Source organism: Tupaia chinensis, unplaced genomic scaffold (assembly GCF_000334495.1).
Source record: "Tupaia chinensis unplaced genomic scaffold, TupChi_1.0 Scaffold145870_1, whole genome shotgun sequence".
NCBI classification, from domain to species: domain Eukaryota; kingdom Metazoa; phylum Chordata; class Mammalia; order Scandentia; family Tupaiidae; genus Tupaia; species Tupaia belangeri.
This window is the reverse complement of record NW_006205727.1, coordinates 4,165,781-4,172,129: the sequence shown is the minus strand read 5'-3', so window position 1 is coordinate 4,172,129 and position 6,349 is coordinate 4,165,781.

The window sequence follows — 6,349 nt, the reverse complement described above, 5'->3', positions numbered from 1 at the left end:
TTTCTGGCAAGCACACGCACCCTATAGCAAAAACCTCTCAAAAAAAAAAAAAAAAGAAAAGAAAAGAAAAGGCAAAAATGTCTGGGTTCAATTCCCTGTTCTAGTATTTGTCAATGTGCAACCCAATGTCAGTGGTTAAATTTGTCTGAGCTCAGGATTTTTTAAACCGTAGAATGAACATGAATGCAATGCTTTCTTTACAAAAACAAAGTGGTGAGGACAAGAACCAGCCCAGGAAGAGTGTACGTCTGTGTGTGCCAATGTAGGAGAGACCGAGGGCTGGCTGTTTGCACAGTGTTCTGGTGTACATGGCACAGAGAGCAGCAGATCACACCTTCAGCTGCCAAGTGTACTAACTGCCAGAAAGAGGCCAGCTGAGCCGTACTGAGTAGATGCCTGTGCTCCCACCCACATACGTGCCTCTGAGCTCATCCACCAGTCTCCCCTGTAGCCATGGCAGGACAGCTCATGTGCCTATCTCAAGATCAATCCTGCCACTTGTTCACGGAGCTCATCTCATCTCACCTACTTAAAGACACTGTTCTAGCAGTTGTCCATTCGCTCTTACATGAGTTGTTCTGCTCTCTGGATCACTCTCGGCATACAAATGTGCTATAATAATTTCTCACATCAATAAATAAATAAATAAATAAATAAATAACTCTCCAGGTTCCACATCCTCTTCCAGCTACTACCTCAGTTCTCTTCCTTTTTTGAGTAAAACTCCTCTAACCTGTAATCTCTACTCTGCCTCCAGTCCAGCTTCTTCCAATTCCTCCTGGAATCCATTCCAAATAGCTTTTGCACTCATTACTTCATCGAAATAGCTCTAGTACACGTCACCAATGTCCTCTGTGGGGCTCACCCAACAGTCCATTCTCAACCCTTCTCTCACTTGTCAGCAGAAACTAGCACTCTGATTACTTCCTCTTTCTTTTATTATTTTTTTAAAATTAATTAGAGGGCATATGTACTTAATGGAGAGAGACAGAGAGAGAGGGAAAATGAGAAAGCACTCCCCTCCATAAGAGATCATGGCACCACAATCGTTTCTCCTGTTTCTCCTTTCAGGCTTTTGGGCATGCACACACATGTATCAGGCTGGTTTTTCAGGCTGCGTGTCGGGAACTCAAACAGCCGGCCACATGGGACCTAGCCACTCCAATATCACGTCACTGGCCAGTCCAACTTCCCCTTTCTTAAGACATTTGATTCACTCAGCATCTGGGAGTCATTTGGTCAGAACTAGAATGGCATCCATCTAACCCAGAATAAAAGCCAAAGTCTTAGAATGGTTTAAAGGGGGCTTTCTTTGATTCCTCTTCTTGGAATGTCTGCCTCCAAGTAACCACAGCACTCACACCCTTTATTCTCTCAGCTCAAGTTTTACCTTATCATTCTGTTGTTCTTTCCTCTTATTCTATGAAAAGAAAAAAAGAACCCTGCCTCTCTAGGCTTCTTTCTCTCTTACCAGAAATTTTATATCATAACATACCTTACAAATGTATATTACAAGTATACTTACTCTATGTAAGTTGGGTTTGTTCATTGCCAGGTCCCCAGTACCTATAACAATATCAGGCATATAGTAGGGATTCAGGTATTTATGGAGTGACTGAGTGAAAAATCCTTAGCCCTGGAAGCTGAACAGTCTGCACATATACCAGTCTTCAATGTGTAGTTCAGGAGAGGAAGAAGGTGCAGAAAACAAGGGGACGGTGCTAGGAACATTCTGTACAGCCTATTTATATTGAGCTAGAAAGATCTCTCCTGTTCAAGGGTGAGGTAGGACAAAACTAACACGATACCACTGAACAGATTCTACAATACCAAAGATACTTTTTAATAACATCAGGTGGGTGTCCTAAACTGAGATATAAAACACAATCTCTATAAAATAAGAGGAAGGAAATGGAAGAATAAGTAGATTAACATAAAAGGAGAGAAAAAAATCACTGGAATTAAAAATAAGGCAAGAAACACAACATGCCATACCACAATTAAAGTACTTTTTTGGAACAGTAGAGGTCATAATTGGTACTGTAGAAAATCTATTGCGATGTGCATGTACGACGAGTAGCTCTTCAAAAATGTAGCATAAAGGTATGCCCAGTACTGTGCATATGCTGGAGATGTGGTAGGTTAAAAGAAAAAAAATGCATAGGCTAGCAGATAGTATAGTGGTTATGTTGCTGAACTCCCACATGGCGTCCACGGGATCGAGTCCCAGATCCTGTGGCTTGATAACGATGTCAGGCGCATGTGTGTTCATGCCCAAGATCCCGGGAGGAGAGTAGGAGAGAAGGGATTGCGGCATGGCCACCCCCCTTAGGGGAGGACTTCTCACTTTCCCTCTCACTGTTTCTATCTCTCTCTCCAGCAAGTGCACACACCCTAAGGAAAAAAAAAATGGCATAAATAACACCAGAAGAAATTTTCCAATATGGTAACAATGTTAGTGTTTTCAGTGAATTTTTTTGTTTCTATACATTTTTTTCTATTTCTAAATTTTAAATATTATACAAGTAGAGTCATAATAATTAATAGGTAAAAATGAAAGTAAAAATTTAAAACCTTAACGCTCCTTTTCAGGTGTGTGTGTGTGTGTGTGTGTGTGTGTTGTTTTGTTTTGTTTTGTTTGAGAGAGAAGACAGGAAATTATTCCAGAGCTCACTGTTCCCCTGAAGCCCATGCTGTTCCTCCCACAGCACTCAACAATCTAACTCAGATGTCCCCACAATACTCATTCTATTAGAAATTATTGGATGATTTGACTTTTTAAATGTGACTATATGAGGAAGTCCTCAAAAATTTGGGTAAAATGAGCACTGAGGAACACGCCTGAAACTGAGGACTTTGCTGTCTCCTGTTTCTCTGCATCCCATAGTTATGGGGGTACCACCATTTTGTTTAAATACCTGTAAGGAAAGAGAGTGCCAATTTCCACATAAAAGTATACATTTTGAGTAAGGGATAGAAAAACATTCTTAGATCTACGGGCTTCCAAGAATGTTCGAGTTTGGGTGGGAAATCTGCCTCACCATTAGACAGTCCTAATGTGGCAGCCTAGGCTGCTTTTGGCATGTTTCCAAGACCGCATTTAGGGGCTTTTAAACCTCGATTGACTCTGATGGCATGCCGAGCTATTTCTTTCCCTCCTTTCTCAAATTTGCAAGCTCATGGCTTCTTAAACCCTCCATGAGATGATGCATGAATGCATATCATTTCCTCAATGGAAATGTAGATGCTGCACAGCTGTTAAATTTGAAATCACCAGGTGGTACTTCGAAGCGCAAAGATGCTGTTGCCAAGGTAACCACATTCTTCTAGCTACAGGAAGAGATGCCATGTTTTCTATGCTCTAGGGAATATATGTTATAAAAGGATTGGCTTTAGTATGTATGAATATTTACTATTTTTTAAAAAATACCTATCTCTTTGTAAACCAGTGAAACATTTTTTGATTATTCACATGTCTGAAAAAGACATTTTTACCTTCAGGGCATCAGGTCTCATTAGGAAAGATCCATAATGACTAATATATGCTATCCATAATAAACTGGTACTCTCATTTTACACATTAGATAGTTTCATTTTAAATATGCAATTAGAGCTTACTATTTAAGGAAGTGCCACTGTGAATCCTGTAAGCATACACATTTACAGAATGCATTCCATTCATCAGTCATGAGTATTCTCACTTCCATTTGTAATAGAATCTGAGATGGAGAGGCTAATTTTCTAGGATCCCCCAAGTTATATTGGAGTTGACAGACCTTCAAGGTGGTTTGGTTTTATACAGATAAGGGAGAAGCAGTCCCATAACACCTCTAAGAAAGGGGGAAAAATGATAAAGATTTTTAAAAGGCAAATATTATGCTTCCTCTCTTTTCTTTCTCTTTCTTCCTTTCTCTTTTTTCCCCTCTCTTCTTTCTTCTCTCCCTCCTCACTCGATTCTTTTCCTCTTCTTTCTTCCCATCCTTTTTTTTTTTTTTTGGAGAGGTTTTTGCCATAGGGCACGTGCGCTCCCCAGAAAGACAGAGAGATAGAAAGCAAAAAATCACCCCCCATGGGGATGGCCACACAGCAATCCCTTCTCCATTCTCTTCTCGGGATCTTAGGCACGCACGCACATGCACCTGGCATGAATTTAAGCCACCAGGTCCAGGACTCAAACTGTGGTTGGCTACATGGAAGTTCAGCGACATAGCCATTACACTAACTGCTGGTCCCTTCCCTCCTTTCTTTGTCTCCCTTCCATCTGCCTTCCTTCTTCTAGCATCTGTTCGCTAAGTTTTACTTTGCACTAGAAACTGTGGCGGATGCTGGGAGAGATTTTGCAGGGATTAGAACCAACAGTAGAGGTGCAGGTCATGTGGAAGGTTCATCTTCAACTTCTAGTGTTTGCTAAATTGATTTCCAAAGTGGTAGTGCTACTGGAATTCTTCCACGAGCAATGTGTAAGATCTCTCTTTGCTCTACATCCTCACCAACTCTTGATCTCTGGCTGATATAAAACCCTACTGCCTGATGTTTTTAATTGTGTATTTCCCCATTAACTATGTTCACATGGTTATTGGCCATTCAGGGTTTTTTTTCTGTCCATTGACCGTTCATATTCTCTACTAATTTTTCTACTAGGCTGATCTTTTTCTTATTGACTTGTAAGAATTCTATATATACTGTGTGTGTGTGTGTGTGTGTGTGTGTGTGAAATTTTTTATATATTTAAATCTCTTACCTTTTCACTTGTTTATGTTTTTATTACAGATTTTTTAATTTCAACATAGTCATTTATCTATCTTTCTTTTCCTCATAGTTTATGTTTTTGTACATTGTTCAAGAAATCATGACCTATCCCAAGGTCATAAAAATTTTCTTTTAGATGCTTAAAAAAATTGTGCTTTCCTCAGTTAAGTCTTCAATCTAACTCTAACTGATTCTTGTGTGCACTATAACACAGCAATATAATTTTACTTTTTTCCCCATATGGAAAACTAATTGTACCAGACTACAAACAGCATCACCTCATTTTTCTCTGTATCATTTCTCACAGATATACATGTAGATCTCTTTCCTTTTTTAAGAATTATTTCTTTAATTTTTTATTCATTCACTTATTTTTTAATTTGGCCAGAGAAAGAGAGGGAAAGGGAAAGTGAGAAAGCAAGCCACCAGGTCTAGGACTCAAACTGTGGTCAGCTATGTGGGAGTGTCCAGTGCCTTAACCATCACGCCACCTACTGGTCCCATACTTGTAGATCTGTTTCTGAACTGTCCATTTAGTCCTGTCAGTATGTATGTCTCTGCCTTTGTCATTACTTCCCTGCCTTGATTACCACAGCTTCCTAATAAGTCTCCATGTCAATTAAAGTAAAAGCCTACACCTTGTTTTTCTTCAAAATTTTCTTAACTATTTTGGACCCTTTATGCTTTATGTAAAATTTAGAATAGAATAAGCTTGTTTAATTGCTACTGTCTGCATGGGTATTTCATGCTATAGATTATGTGGCTGGATTTTTACATACACTAGTTAATCAGAAAATATACATTTTGTTAATTGGGAAGTTGTCAGCTAAGCCTACACAAATAAATTCTGAAACTGTCATATTCTCAAATAACATTTAAAATGATGGATATATGATTTTAGTTGATTATGAAGACTGATAGAATTTGGGTCATTCCTTACTTAAGAGACTTGGCAAGTTCACTGTTTTGTATAATCCTACCACCAACAATCAGTAACATGTAATTCTTTCCTTTCTGATCAGTTTCTTGGCTGACAGCAGCTTCCTAAGTTCCTGAAGACAAAAGATGGGACTCCAACAGTGTGTTGTGGGCTGCCAAGACCAAACAAATGTCCTGTCTCATCTACATTGCTCCTCTAGCAACCTCAATACTGCCTACTCCTCAGAGCTCTCAACACTAACAACACTTCTGGGATAGGATTTAAATCAGTCTTTACACATCTTCAAACACGGCTTGTCTCTGACTTCGTAGCAAATATAGGATTCTTGCAGAGCTAGAATAATGCTATATGCATCTTCTCATTTCTCTCATATGTATACTACATAACAGCATGGAGAAATATCTTTCTAAATTAAAATTATTTAGACCACGATAGCTATTTCTTTTTTTTTAATTGCTAGAAGGTGTGTGTACTCACCAGTGATAGACAGAGAAACAAAAGGGCAGGAGTACCAACAGGGTGTAGAACACCTCAATCCCTTCTCCAGTGCCTTAACCACCATGCCACCTACTGGGCCCAGCACTAGGTATTCTTAAAGTGAGCTGAAAATTAACTTAAGTGTCAATGCACCCTAAAAAAAAAAAAAAAAAAGTTAGAAAA